Genomic DNA, 15,634 nt, shown 5'->3' on the forward strand with positions numbered 1-15,634 from the left:
TTGCCAGCTGGCTTCTCCTCCTTCTCAGAAGGGTCACTCTCTGCACTGCCCCCACCTCCCACCTGCCCAGCAAAGAGAAGGTGACTTCTGACTGAGGCAGAAAAAACCCCAAACCCAGAGACAAAAGCATGGTCTACGTTCCCAGCAGGCTGCCTGCCCACTGGATAACTCCTGGCAAAGCTTTGGCAGTATCCTTTGCTTCTCCAGGAACCTGAATCCTAATTTTAGTGTCTTGTTTATAGAGTCTCTCAACCCCTCTGGACTGTGGGGTTATTGTCCCCAGGTGCCCAGAGCAGCAGCTCTGACTTAACTGCTAGTTTCTGATGGAAATTGGATCTAATAAGGCTCACCAGCAGGGGCATTCCGGTAAACAACATGGATTTGGTCATGCTCTAGGAATGCTTCCAGATGCTTGGGGTTCAGGGGTGGATGATGGCTCCCAGACATCACTCTCCATCAGCACTGGACTGTGGCCCGAGGGTCTGGGTGGGACCTGCCCTTCAGAATGCGGCTAGAAGGAGGGAGCTGGAGTGAGTTTCAAGCCTCGGCAGCTTGGAGTTCCCACCCAAGCAGAGCAGTCGCCACATAGGGTCTCACACGTGCCCTCCCGGGGCTCATTGCTCTGCGGTGCAGTGCGCTGAAGCTCATTATTAGCCGGATGCCTGAGCTACATTAAGAGCGGAACAAAGTTCATCTCTCTGTGGCTTCACTCTAGCTGGTGTCTCAAGCCAGGCATTGATTATAGAAGTTGAGAAAGGCCAGTGCAGAAAGCAGACACGGCCCTCTGATTGGCTGAGTGAGGTCACCGGGAGCAAACAAGACCGAAGGATGGGAGGTGGGGGTCTGGAAGCGAGGGTCCCAGGTTGAACCCTTGTTACTGACAGCAAGCTTCCTTCCATGTTCAGTGCTTTAGGGCAAAACTAATTGTCTTGGTTGCAGAGTCTGTTTTCTTCCAGGAGCAAAGGGCAGATGTATTAATGTCTGTCTGTATCAAATACGGGAGATAGGAAGGAGAGTGATGAGTTCAGATAGCTGCGGGAGGGGATGTTCGACCTGGCTGGGGCTGGGTGATTCAGGGGGTGGCGGGAGGGTCAGCAGTGAATGGGTGTCTCCATCACTCACCCCTCAGGCTGGACGAAGCACAGCTGTGAGCCCACTTTGGGCAGCACTGAGTAGTAACGAGCAGGGTTCTGAGATTCAGACCAGATGAGTTCTGTGGCCTCTGCTGTCATCATCCCTGGGGTGCGTTCTGTGGTAGAACATCGAAGATTAAGGCACAGTGTGGTGTGCTGTCTTCACCTCTGGTGAAACTGGGAAGCTTTGCCTGGCCTGATGGCAAATTCCCCTTTCCACTCGGCTTCCACAGGTAGGGTCCCTTTGCGGAACAGCCCTCCTTTTCAAGGAGACCGGGTGCAGTCCCTGCTTATCCCTGAGTCGCAGATTTCAGTCCCCTGCCAGATGGTGGAATTATTCAAAGAAACCGATGGCATCCTCACTCCCTTGCTATTAAAGGCCTGCCTCCCACGGCCCTCAGGGGCTCACTGTGCTCCCAGTATGATGCCCATGAGCCAGTATGACATGCAGTGTCTTCCTCACCTGGGCTGGGAGCATATATGGTCAGCAAACGGCCATCAGTCACATCCGCCTGATGTCAAGTGCTGTGGGTTTGGCCGTCCATCCCCATAACCTGGCAGTAGCAGTATATCCCCTACCAACAGGGAGGTTAAGCCACACTCCCCCCAGCCATGCCTGACCGCTATCATGCTAGGCTCTCTGGAGAATGGAACATGTTTTGGTTTAATTCAGTCAAACCTTTGAGCTGGTCTGACTAGGTTCCCCTTTGGCTGGGTTGGAGGGCACCATCTGGGGACAAGCCCTCCTGCTCTCACCTCTGTGGTCATTTTCTGCTCCTTCCTGATCCCCGGCACAAGGTTGAGCACCTCATGAGCTCTGCTAGCAATCCAGAGGGTCTCCTCCTCTCTTCTCTTCAGAGGCACTGATAAAATCAGACCTTGGTGGGGAGGGGGCAGGCTTGGTGTGCCAGCATCCCCATAGCTCAGATGCTTCTCTTCTCGGTGAATGAATGAATGAATGAATGAACAAGAGGGAGTAATAACTGTGTAATAGGGAACTTGGCTTGTTGCTCCCCATGGGTGTAGATTAGTTATGATGAAAGGCGCTGCACAGTGGGGGCTGCCGGTCTTCTGCCTGCGTCCTCTGTACTCGAGACCCTTGAGCATGCTGATGGCTTCCTATGGCAGGGTCCTGCAACTCCGCCAGAGGGCTTTTGCTGGCTGCAGAAGCTTGGTGCATGGAGTAAGTGGTAACGCTGGGAAAATTACACCCTTGGAAGCAGCACTCAACCAATGATGCATGGAAATTGTTGGGTAGAACTTGAGCTCCCTCACCCCTAGAGTGGAATAGCTCTAAGGTATGTTCCACGTCAGCATTGAATAATAGAAATAGAATGGGAACCATAGCTGAGTGAGCCACATATGTTCTTTTAAGGCAAACAGAAACAGGAAAGGTCAATTTTAATACTATATTTTAACCCAATATATCCAAAATATTGTCATTTCAATATGTAAGTGATATAAAAATCATTAATGAGGTAGTTTACTTTTTAAAATACTAGGTCTTTCAACTATCATATGATCTCCCTGATATGAGGAAGTAGTGATGCAACATGGGGGCTTAAGTGGGTAGGAGAAGAATAAATGAAACAAGATGGGATTGGGAGGGAGACAAACCATAAGTGACTCTTAATCTCACAAAACAAACTGAGGGTTGCTGGGGGGAGGAGGGTTGGGAGAAGGGGGTGGGATTATGGACATTGGGGAGGGTATGTGTTTTGGTGAGTGCTGTGAAGTGTGTAAACCTGACGATTCACAGACCTGTACCCCTGGGGATAAAAATATATTATATGTTTATAAAAAAAAAAAAGATGGTATTTTTATGTCCAAGTAGTATTTGGTATTTAAATAAATGAGTTGTTTTTAAATGAAAAAATAAATAAATAAATAAATAAAATAAAATACTAGGTCTTTAAAATCCAGTGTGTATTTTATATCTACTCTACATCTCTGTTTGGACGGGCCACATTTCAAGTCCTGGGTAGCTCCACGTGGCGAGTGTATCCACCCACACTGTTCCCTACTGTCTCCTAGAGGTTCCCTGGAAGGATTAAGCAAAAATTTCCCACGGTGTTAACCTGTCGATGAATGTCTCATATTAGTTTCTTTCCTTTCTCTATCTCAATTCCCCACTCTCCAACTAGAGGTTCTTAGTAGCACTCCAGAATCAGGATCTGCTTTGGGGGATCCCTTCCTAAGATGGGCAGTCATGAGGCCAAGGGAGCTCCAGAGAGTAGCACCAGGACTCCTGGGTGAAAGTACCAGAAGCAATATTAGAGCAGCACCAGAGCTATTCATTCACGCATTCATTCAGAATTACATACTGAGCTCTTGCTGCATGCATTGAATTATGCTGGACACTGTCCAAAGGGGAGTGGGTATGAAGCTCCCCATTACAAGAGGTGGTCCAGGAAGATTCGTACTGGCTTCTTGGTGGAGCAGCTCCACAAGGACTTTATGAATCAGACTAGGATTTTGATCACATGCTGTCTGGCATCCTTTCCAGCCTATAGACGCTGCCTTCCATGATTCATCTGTGCCTCTGAGAAGCTTCTCACGTTGTTAATTGCCTGTCTCCCATGGCACGCTGCTCCCTAAAACTGCAAATCAAGGTTTTTGTGACATTTCTTCTCTAGCAGTGACTTGTGATTAGGTTGTTGTTCCTAAAAAAGGTTCATCCCTCATCATCTTTGCAATTTCCCTTTGATTTTCTTGTTTGGCAAATTGCGGTTCTCCAGATAAAGACTGGTTTGGAGCCTATTCACTTTCCCCCTTCATTACCAAACTGGAAAACACACCTAAGCCTCCTGTTGCTGGAAGGGACCTCAGAGACCATCTGGTTTAATGTTTTCTTTTCAGAGACTGGGGACCGAGGGCTGGAAAGGGAGCATTGCTTGCCCAAAGCCCCATGGTGGAACAACAGCATAGCTGAGATGGAAGGAAAGTGCCAGAGGTCTCTGCAACCTCTTGCCCAACTCTTGGCCTCAACCTAGCTGCCCTCCATGGGGCTGGCCGGGCCCTGGCCAGTGCCACACTGGGAGGTTGAATAAGCCTCAGGAGGGAACTGGTGTTGTTCATGATGGGTGGGAAGGATTTTATTTTTATTTATTTATTTATTTATTTAAAAAAAGATTTTATTTATTTATTTGACAGACAGAGATTACAAGTAGGCAAGAGAGGCAGGCAGGGAGAGAGAGGAGAAAGCATGCTCTCTGTGGAGCAGAGAGCCCGATGTGGGGCTTGATCCCAGGACCCTGGGATCATGACCTGAGCTGAAAACAGAGGCTTAAACCCACTGAGCCACCCAGGCACCCTGGTGAGAAGGATTTTAGTCCTGAATTGCTCTGAGGCCTTTGGGGGAGGCCACACTTTAGTTAGGACTTGAATCAAAGTTCTAGCTCTTTCTCTGATGGCCACCCACGGGACTCCCACTGGGTCTCCTGGCCTCTCTGGGCTTCAGTTTCTACTTCTGCAAAGTAACAATGATGAGCATAATAACTGTTACCACACTTCGATCTGGTGATAGAGGATAAATAAATCCTTGTCCCAGCCTGCAGGGTCTGGCCTCTGCTGAACTCAGTGATTTCCCCTCATGCCGACCTGCCCTTTGGTCTCAGGACTCAATCCTCTTGGGCTTTTTCTCGTCTTCCAAGCATACTGGGATTTTCCTGCCACTGGGCCTTTGTCTGTACTGTTCCTTCTGCTAACAATGCTCTTTGAGCCACCTTCTCTTTAACTACTTATCTACCTGTTGGCTGCTCCAGCTTCAGATATTAACTCAAGAATGACCTCAGAGAACGCTCCCTGGGCCCCTGGATGATTCCAGGCTCCCTGTTACATCACTATGCATCCCTCTCTCAGGGCATCTGTCTCAGTGCTTCATTACACTCTCACGGGTGTGGCTCTCTGATTTTTGTCTGTCTCATGCATTAGACTGTAAGCTCCATGAGGGTATTCTCAGCACTTAGCACCAGACCTAGCGGATAGAAGCTGCACAATACATGTCTTCCCGAGGTTTAAGTGTTAAAAGCCCTTTTGCAATATAATTGTTCATCTAATCATGTGGGTCACCTTGGGAGGGAGGGATTATTATTGTACTTTGTGGCAGAGACAGTATTGGTTACCAAAGATTCCATTCCATTCCATTTGTTTTCTTTCTTTCTTCTTCTTTTTTTTTTTTTTTTAAGTATTATTTATTTATTTGACAGAGAGCCAGATAGAGGGGGAACACAAGCAGGGGGAGTGGGAGAGGAAGAAGCAGATTTTCTGCAGAGCAGGGAACCCAACATGGGACTCAGTCCCAGGACTCCAGGATCATGACCTGAGCTGAAGGCAGACGTTAACGGACCGAGCCACCCAGGCGCCTCTCCATTTGTTTTCTTGTATTTCTTGGCTTCTTTGGGGTTAGGTAGAGCCAGGTGACTAGTTCTGGCCAATAAAATATGAGTGGGAGTCATGCGTGTCACTTCTGAGGTAGTGGTCTAGTTCTTCCCTTGCCATACGAATACAGACGCCCATGTCCCAGATGGTGCAGCTACAAGATGGTAGAGACTCTGTCAGTCTGCGTGACTGTGTTGAGCAGAGCTCCTCACAGGCTTATCTTGGCTATTATGAACAAGAAATAAAATTGTCTGGTGTAAAGGTATTGATTTTTGAGCGTTTTGTTTCTTACGCAGCAAAGCTTCGTGGATCATGACTAATATACTCCCATTTTTTTCAGGTAAGAAAACTGAGCCTCAGAGAGGGGAGGTGACATGCTCAAAGTCATTGGAGCTACGGTGAGAGCTGGGATTCCGCCCCTGATGGTCTCATGGGGTCATGCGGACGAAGGTAAAAGTCCATTGAAAATTGTAAACTGCTGGGTAAGAAGAGATATCTGAGGGTTTGTTTTTTTCCCAAAGGTCTGGTCTAGGGGTTCCATGGCCCACATTGCAGGGTGGAAGTTGGGGTACAGAGATACTACCAGGACCTGCTGGTCTGGAGAATCTTGTGCTCCCTTGTGAGTCTGGGGTTCTTGCTTCCTAGAGACTCGTGAGTGGCAGTTGATAGTTATCAACATTTAGGGTGAATGCTAGCCTACTTCCCAGCCCTCCTTTCTGTTTCCACCGTGGGGCTCTTTTCTCCCAAATGACATAAGATCTAAGTTTTTTGGGTCAGTTAGTCCTGCTCTTTACTAGCCGTTATGTCCACTGGACCTGATGCTCAGGGGTCACCCAGTCTACATGGGAGCACATTCTGCATTTCCAAACCAGACCAGAGGTGAGTCAGACTGTCCAAACTGGACCTCACACCCCTTTTGCCTCCACTCCCCCCACTCCCATAACATAGATGCCAGTCCAACCAAATCTCAAAAGTGATGTGCCTTTTAGGCAGAGGAAATAGCTTGAGCAAAGGCAGGGAGATATCAGAAAACTTGGTGTAGCAGAGATAATGGTTATGAGCCAGTAATTTTTTAAAAATATTTTATTTATTTATTTATTTGACAGAGATCACATGTAGGCAAGAGAGGCAGACAGGGAGAGAGGAGGAAGCAGGCTCCCTGCTGAGCAGAGAGCCTGATACGGGGCTCGATCCCAGGACCCTGGGATCATGACCTGAGCCGAAGGCAGAGGCTTTAACCCACTGAGCCACCCAGGTGCCCCGAGCCAGTAATTTTTAACTTTCCTTGATTTTACAGGGAAGAATTCTGGCCTGCTTGGTCAGCTCCTGAGTTCACCTTTGTTGTTTAGAATCCAGGTGAAGTAGGAAATGGACAGAAGCCACTAAAGCTGTGAGAGGGTTAAGGTGGTTGACTCAGTAAAGAGCTAATATGGGAACACATGGAAGGGGCAAGAAATAGAAAACCCTCACGGTCTGGAGGTTGAGAGTGAGTGAAGGAAAGAGAGTTTCAGGGAGATGCTACGTGGGAGATATTGAAAGCGGCAGTAAAGAGGAGGTTTTGAAGATGTTGGTTATCTATTAAGAATACATGTCTCCTTTTGAAGTTCTTAGAGAGGCTGAGTAAATACTTGAAGTACTTTACATTACTTTTTGGGTTGCTGGACTGTTTCTTTCACTAGGACACTGCGGAGAGTGGACCAGATAGCCCACATCTGTACTTGGGTTACATGGCACGTGGGATTGGACCTGTGAGCAGCCAATGTCAGGATCATGGATGGGGGCGGTGCTCAGGACAGAGAATGTCAGTATGTGAAGCTGTAGGGGGTGCCAGAACTCTTCAGAGCAGCACTAAACCTATTTGTATTCCTGCAGGCCTCTAGGTCACCCAGGTTCTGCCTGCTGCTGTATGCTTGACCATTGTATGTGGTAGTCATAGTAATAATATTTGCTCATATTTGCCATGAACTTACCACATACCCGTAAGATTTCTAAAAGCTTTACCCATGTTTTCTCTGTAATCCTCACAACTACCCAATGAAGCAGGTATTATTATCATCTGCATTTTATAAATGAAGGAATCGAGGCATGGAGAGGCTAAGTGATTTACCCCAGGTTACACCACTTGGAATTGGTGGAGCCTGTGTTTGAGTCCAGGTAGTTTAACTCTTAATAATTATGATAAGGTTCAAAGCAATTGTTTTTAGAGGGAGGCAGGCTTTGGAAGTCTCTGCAGTATATTTCCTATCTTTTATCCTCTTCCTTCCTCTCCCCTCCCCTCTCTCTCTTTTGTAAAGGACTTACCATAGCATTATGTGAATTTATTGGATTTATAATATGGTTTACAGAGGCAACAGTTTTAGTTAAAGAAAATTGGCTTCCTTTTCAAAATGTCATGTTTCTCATTTTCTCTCAGGATCTTGGGCTTTTTTCAAGCTCCCCTCAGCTCCTAAGTCATTCAGAAGCCTGCTTCACAATTAGAATGCTAGAAACCCTCCACCGGCCAATTTAGGTTTTGCGATTTGTTCAATAGGACACTTAAAATCAACCCAGGAGTTGATTGTGAAGGAGAGGAATGAGTGGGAGCTGGGGGGGGGGGAGAGGAAAAGAAGCAAGTGTGAGGTAGCTGGGTGTCCACAGAGATGAGGGCCTCCATTCTTTGTCCATAAATGATTCAGCCATCTATTTACATACCCTTCCAGAGGTACAGACATCCTCATTTAGCTGTCTGTCCACTCCTCCATCCCTCCATCCGTCCGTCCATCAGTGAGATCCTGGTATATCCTTCACCCATCCATCCTGGCTTTGGGCTCATTCTGTAGCACCTCGGTTGAGTGATGCTCATACTAGTTCTCAGGAATCTATTTGGAATGGCTGATCCACTACCATTTGTTGAACACCCTCCACATGCTGAGAATTGTCCTAGAGAGCGTTTAAGCAGGAAGGTGTGTTTGTGTTCCCGGCATTCCCAACAACCCTACAGAAGTGAAGCTCAGCAGAATTAAATATTTTTCACAAGCTCACACAGCTAATGAGAATCAAAACAGAAACAGAGAAGGTGGAGGCGGGAGGACTGGGAACTGGCCCAAGCTTTGCTTCTGCCATGGGCTGGGTTTTGGGGAGCTGACTTAGAGAGGATGGGAACGTAGGAAGTTCCGCCAAGTGGGTTATGCACTAGTATCCAGAGGTATGTCAGTCAGCTGTTGCCGCATAACAAATCACCCCCCAGTTCTCACTCCTGTCTCTCAGGAAATTTTGAGGATTTGAAGGTTATTTTCTAGGAGCCAGGAACAGAGGCCAGGATCTCTCCTTGGGCAAAGCTAAATTCTTTACCACATGAGACTGAAGTTTGAGAAGTGTGTAGGAAGAAGGGTCGAAGGGAGGTGGCATCTTGTTGCTTTGATCCTGAGATGTCTTTTTCTTTGGGTAAACTCAGGAAAAGATGGCATATTAACAGCTTCTCCATCCAGGGTTCGTACACTTTCCCCTCCTGTTCCTTATTCTCCTCCTCCAAAGCAGAGTTCCAAGACTTGTTCTTTGCTCTGGACCTCTCCCGGGCAACAGTCAGGTGAGACCTATGGACCTCTGCTCAGTAAAAAAGAGTTTTTAAATGCATAACAAATACACAGGATTCCAAAGGAAACCAATTATATTGAAAGATAGTTATCTAGGGGCGCCTGGGTGGTTCAGTCAGCTAAGTATCTGACTCTTGATCTCAGCTTGGGTCATGATCTCAGGGCTGTAAATTTAAGCTCCACATTAAGCTCCACGCTGGGTGTGGAGCCTACTTAGAAAGAAAGATAGTTACCTAATTATTAAGAAAACCATTTTTTGATAAGCATTCTCTATTAACACTTCACCTATCAACCTAGTGGAGAGTTTAAAGTAGTGTTGGATGTAAGTATTTCAAAATACCTGAAATACATAGCAACTGTTAGGTGATATGAAAAAAATCCATGGTTTTAATTGGTGAAATCCCAGGTTCTTCTAATACTACTATGGCTTGTTGCCTATATTCATAAATGGAAGAAAATATTAAACTTCAGAGGTTAGTGGGAGAAAAAGTAATAAGTTCATAAATCACTGAATTCTCTCCATCGACCTGTAGAACCCAGGCAAAGAATTCCTGCTTCAAAGTCATGCATGATATGAGCTTATTTTTAATTGGATACTGAATGAAAATTCAATTCATTTTGAGAAACTTTTGAGAAGTTTGCAAGAGTCATTGAGATGATGAGAGGTACCCTGGAGTTGTGCACAACTTGAACTGGGACTTGGTGTATTGGTGCCTGGTGGATTTATCGATAAGTAGGATGGGGGGTGTTAATGGTCTATCATCCCCTCTTCTGGAAAGCTGTATTGTGTGACATGGCTCAAAGGTGGGCATGATTTTCCTATTATCAGTAATGACATTTAAATTTATTCAACCCAAAAGCACTGGCCCAATGCCAGGGTGAGGATGGAAGAAAAATAAATGAAAATTAAGAAAAGCTGAAAGAAAACCAACTGTGCACAGCCTTTGGGAAATCCATTTGTAGCCACCCAGAGTTCGTGAGTCCATCTGGACAAAGCCGAAATTTCCACACTTTTCAAGACAGAAAAAGAATGGACGAGACCCAAGAGCAAGGCTAATGTTTTAAGAAAAGGCATTTCCAGCATGACCCACAAAGATTTTGATTATGATAATCATTTTTTTTTGCATAATTTTCACTGGCACTGTCAAGCTTCCACTCACAGAAGGGCTTTCCTCTATGTTCCTTTTTAGGGGATAGGAAGGCAGACGTTGGCTGTCAGTTGGATGCCAGTGCTGCCAGAGCAGAGCGTTTCCTCAGGAGCTCAGGGGCCAGGAACCCTTTCGATATTTTTATGTAATTGGCACCAACCCCTGTCCTGCAGATGATGGACAGGGTCCTTAGGGACCCAGTCAGGATGGAAGCCTAGTGGTGAAGTTGGGGAACATTCTTAAGGGACCACTTTAAATTGTCGGAAGTTTGACAATGCAGAGGTGAGAGGGAGAGACCTTCCTCTCTCTCTGCTTAGGCCAACTTGCCGCCCAACTTGTTGCCCATCTGACTGCCTGCACACTAACATTTGAGTCACTGGAGGCTTCCTGAAAACCCAGAAATGGATGGCAGGGAGCCCTCTGGGGCATCAAGCCAATTTACACTGCCCTGCTGCAGGGCTGAGCCCACCACCCTCCAGTTCAACTGGAGGAGAACTGAAAGTGCATGGTACCCTTTGAAGGTTGGGTTGCTCCTTGAATGCATTGTGTCCAAGATGGAACTCAGCCCCATAAATATTCCATCTGTGCATCCTACCAGTTTTTCCTCCTAATCATCTTTGAAATCTGCTTCTCTCTGTGTCCACTAACCACTCCCTGATTCCAGCCGCCATCATCCCTCTCCAAGTGTTTAGATTCTGAGTAACTGCAGTGAGCTTGTCACTGATCTCTGTCCCCCTCTGCCCATTGTACTGATTTTCCCATGACCCTTTATAAGCAAAGGAGAGAAAAATGCAATGTTGAGTAGCCACTACAGTTTAATTCTTGAATTAATCAATTCACTTAATATTTGTTGAATACCTTCAATGTCCTACAAGCTCTTTTTGGAGCCTGTCCTCCTGGGACATATGGTCACCCTGTCTCTGGTGGCATTAAGTGTTAATCTGCAGCCATCACAAATTTCAGTGCCTCCGTTCTTAGTAAAGGGTGATAATCAAAGCATAAATCATTTTACTTTCTCAGTGTAGTGATGAAATATTTAAAACAGGATGAAGGATTTGGAAAGTAAGAAAACCAAGAAACTACCACCTCAAACTAACACACTTGAATATTTGATCATTTTATATATACATGTATATATTTTAAGGTTTTTATTTATTTCTTTTGAGAGAGAGAGAGACAGAGTACATGAGTAGAGGGGAGTGGGAGAGGGAGAAGCCGACTCTCCATTGAGCAGGGAGCCTGATGTGGGACTTGATCCCAGGACTCTGGGATCATGACCTGAGCCACCAAGCCACCAAGCCGACACACACACACACACACACACACACACACACACACACACACACATATATATATTTTTTTTTTTTTTGAGAGAGAGCACATGTGCACACAAGTGTGGGGGCCAGAGGTAAAGGGAGAGAGAAAATCCCAAGCAGGCTCCTTGCCCAGCACAGAGCCTGCAGGGCGTGATCTCATGACCCTGAGATCACAATCTGAGCTGAAGAAGAGTCAGAAGCTTAACTGACTGAGCCACCTAGGCGCCCTGCTTTAAATTTTTCTTTTTTAAAAAATTTTATTTATTTATTTATTTATTTGACAGAGAGAGATCACAAGTAGGCAGAGAGGCAGGCAGAGAGAGGGGGAAGCAGGCTCCCCGCTGAGCAGAGAGCCCAATGCGGGGCTCGATCCCAGGACCCTGGGATCATGATCTGAGCCGAAGGCAGAGGCTTTAACCCACTGAGGGACCCAGGCACCCCTTGAATTTTTCTTAAAAAGATAAGTAAAATGCTATGTGCAGTGCCGCAAGTGCCCCTTTGTGCCCCTACTCAATCCTGTTCTCCCGTCCTCCAGGTAATCCTGTCTTCTGTTGACATGTTCTTCCTGTTCATGTTTTAATCTCTCTTTGCCTTTGTGAATTTAAAAAATTAACATGAGTGATACCATGCTGTAAATATTTTGAAGCTTAATTTAAAAATTCAAACATTGGGGGCGTCTGGGTGGCTCAGTCAGTTAAACATCTGCTTTCGGCTCTGGTCATGATCTCAGGGTCCTGGGACTGAGCCCCAGGTCGGGCTCCCTGCTCAGTGGGGAGCCTGCCTCTCCCTCTCCCTTTGCCCCTCCCATTGCTTGTGCTCTCACTCTCAAATGAGTACATAAAATCTTTTAGAAATCTAAACATTTAGTTTTAGAAATTCATCAATGCGGATGACATAGGCCAAGTGCATACATTTTAACGGCGCTGCGGTATCCCAGCCTGTGACTTCGTCACACGTTTCTCTACTGAGGGATATTTAGGTTGTCCATACTTGTGTTTCTGGAGACAAACAAAGCTGCAGTAAACATCTTTATACCTCTCTCCTTGAGCACAGACACAGGATATTTAGGTCTCAGTCTTTACCAGATACTGACAGATGGCTTTCTGAAGAGGCTATCTTGTCATGTGGTAGGGAAGTTCTAAGATTGGGAATCAGGTGAACCTTGTTCTAGTCTAATTCTGGCATCCACTCACAGTGTGACTTCTGGCTTCCCCTCTTTGTTCTCAGTTTCCCCCTCATTAAGATGAAGGTCTAGACTAGCAGATTTCCACAGTTCCTTCTCCTGAGCTGGTTAAAAAAGATGTTTTGTGGAACTATCTGCTCTCCTAGAAACAAATGTCCCAGAGGTGGGTTTGCTCTAAGCCCTAGAGATGGGTTGATTGTGGAAGGCAGTTGACATTTCCGAGCCCCTACCAAGTGTTTTGGGCACTTTAATTTTTCATTTCCTTGACCCAAGAGATTAAATGGTTTGTTTAAGACCACAGAGCTGGGAATGATCAGAACTAGACTTGAACCCAGGACTACGGGATTCCAGAGCCTGAGTTCTGCTTCTGCTCTGCCACAGGGCAAGTTCCTTCCCAATACCCCCATCTGGGTTGTTGGAATGGTGTTCTTCTTGGGGGTCCATGGGCAGGCCATCGATGCCAAGGGGCCCCAGCCTTCCACCCTGCCTCAGGAATGTAGAGCTGAGCCTGTAGTATGAAGAGGGTGCAAGAAAGAGCCCCCCTTTGGAGGGAAGAGAAGAAGAAAGTGGGATTGAGCCAGAGGCTGAGGACCCCACGAAAGCATGAACTCTGAAGGCATTTATCCTCTGACCACAGCCAACGAGCCAGTGAGGAACAGGCATCAATAAGAAGCAAATTAAACACCAGCTCCAGTTAATTAGTAAGCACAGCTGCTTGCTTTCCTGCATTCAATTTCAGACTCACATTATGAATTGCCTCCCTGGAGAAACCACCCCCTCCTTCGCCAAAGAAGGCCTTGATCCAATAAACCAACTTTTAACGGAACAGCATCTTTCAATCGAAGGATGATGGCAACTTATCTCTGGGTCCTAGCTCTGTGGTGACATGAATTCTCTGAGCTGCTCAATCTCACTCAAGGTTAGTAATTAAGGCATAATTGAAATGAAATTAATTGCAATAAATGTGTAATTAGCACAGCCATTGATTAAGGGCATTTGAAATACAGTCTGTGCATGAGACATTGATTGCCATGCTTTTTTTTTTGATAAATGTAACTGCAATGATATCTTTTGTTACTCCAGAAGGTCTTTTTTGTGTAATGAATTTCCACAGGAAGGACTGGCCTTGAAGCCATCTGACTTCCTGAAATTCAGAGATATATAGAGATTATTCCAGGCCCCAGATGTGTTGAGTACAAGCTCTTTTGCCTAGATTTTGTATAGGATCTGTTTCAGGGTGGCCCCCTGGCCCATAGGCATCTTTGTTCAAATTAGAAATAGGCCCTCCATACTTTGGGTAGACCCAGCTTATGCCAGGTACATAGCTTGGCCAATGAAGTATGGGCTGGATTTCAGTGCTCACTGTTCCATTCAGCCGAGCACCTTTGTGCAGTGAACACCTTTTACATCCATACATAGCGGACTTGGTATCCTTATCCATATAGAGGGAGATGACAGGAAGGCAGAACCAGACCTCACTGGCATGAAACGTCTCTTATGAGCAAAGCCTACAGATGCCTTCCTCTCCCAGGCCGCCTTAACTGGTTAGATGTTATGTAGAAATTGCCATCTGAAATTATTTGACTCTAACAGTAGCCAGAGGGAAGATAGTGGGACTGGTCTAGGTAAGGCCTGGGGTTGGGGTGGGGTGGGGTAGAATCTGGGCACAGGACTAAGTTGTGGGCAGGTGGTAGCAGTTTTGGGCAACCTTTCCTAATTACACTATTGGAGGAGACATGTTGACTTGAGGACGATCAGGTTGGACAGTGCAGGGGTCAGATGTGGCAGAGGGATGGACAGGGTCTGCCAGAGGAGTTGGTGAACAATAGGACTGGGTTTCCCTGGGGTCCCACACTGGGTCTGGGATAGTAGGGTCCAGGTCTGAGTTAGTTAGGGAGAATATAGTACATTAGGGCAGCTGATCTACTCCAGGCCCTGCCCTTATATTGGGCTGAACCTAGGCTGGGTGACAAGGAGCTGAAGGTCATGTCTGCAGCTCCGTGATGACCATTCCTCCCCAGCTTTCTGGGTCTGAGGGGGAATGGCTGGTCTTGAGCCATCCTAAGGCCTTCCCTCTGTGACTGAATGTCTGATATTCATATTGAGGAGTTTACTCATTCATTCAGCTTTACTTTTTCATTCACATACTCTGTAAATACTTAGTGGATGACTTCTATGTGCATGTGCTATGCTAGCTGCTAGGAATATAGTTGTGACCTAATCCCTCATGGAGTTCAAGGTTGAATGGGACAGTCAGGTTTTCAATAATCAGATGTACATATCCCCCTAATTATAAGGTGGAACCAGGTGTGCTGGATGCTTTCCATTTGCCTCTCCAGATCCATGCTCCACCTTCTTCCCTCCACCCTCCTCTGTGCCCGGGAGGCTGATCATTGCATTTCTGGCTCTTCTGTTGTCTGCTTTTAGAGGCTCCGCCAACAGGGGCCTGGCTAGAGACTAGAGGGAGGGAAATGAGGTATTTTTTCCCTTACATCTCTGGGACTTGGCTGTGTCATTATTGAATGGCATAGCTCTCCACCCACCTCTCAGGTTCTGGTACAGCTTCCTCCCCAGGAGGCCATGGTGTTGATACTCCACTGTTTTTGGATTTGTAACACTGCATGCACCTCTGTGTTTCCTTCCCCTTGACCTGTCTTTGTCAATGATCTCTTTAAAATCTTGGGTTACCTAGCCCAGCTGTGCCATGTTTCTCCACAGGGACTGACTAGGATGGTAGGAGTACAGGGTAATATGAGAAGGGACTGAGGGGATCACTGGCTTGATCTGGGTTTTGTGTGTGTGTGTGAAGGAATGCTTCTTTGCAATTAAAATTGAAATCGGAAAGAGGAATAAGTGTTAGGCAGATGTAAGAAAGTGGGAGATAAAAGGAATTTCCCTGCAG

General features: G+C 46.3%; 1 long non-coding RNA gene across 2 annotated transcripts in view; it reads left to right on the forward strand.

The window, feature by feature from the left end:
- Positions 1-5,857: 5,857 nt before the first annotated feature.
- LOC116594943 overlaps positions 5,858-15,634 on the forward strand; it is a 35,616-nt gene continuing 25,839 nt past the window's right edge. Inside the window, exons 1-2 of one of the 2 annotated variants that reach the window (XR_004287469.1) lie at positions 5,858-5,963; positions 13,472-13,651. This is a non-coding gene — a long non-coding RNA (uncharacterized LOC116594943). The remainder of the gene's footprint in view (positions 5,964-13,471; positions 13,652-15,634) is intronic. The other variant, XR_004287470.1, reaches the window with a different exon arrangement.

The sequence above is a fragment of the Mustela erminea genome, chromosome 7, assembly GCF_009829155.1.
Source record: "Mustela erminea isolate mMusErm1 chromosome 7, mMusErm1.Pri, whole genome shotgun sequence".
Classification (NCBI taxonomy): Eukaryota; Metazoa; Chordata; class Mammalia; order Carnivora; family Mustelidae; genus Mustela; species Mustela erminea.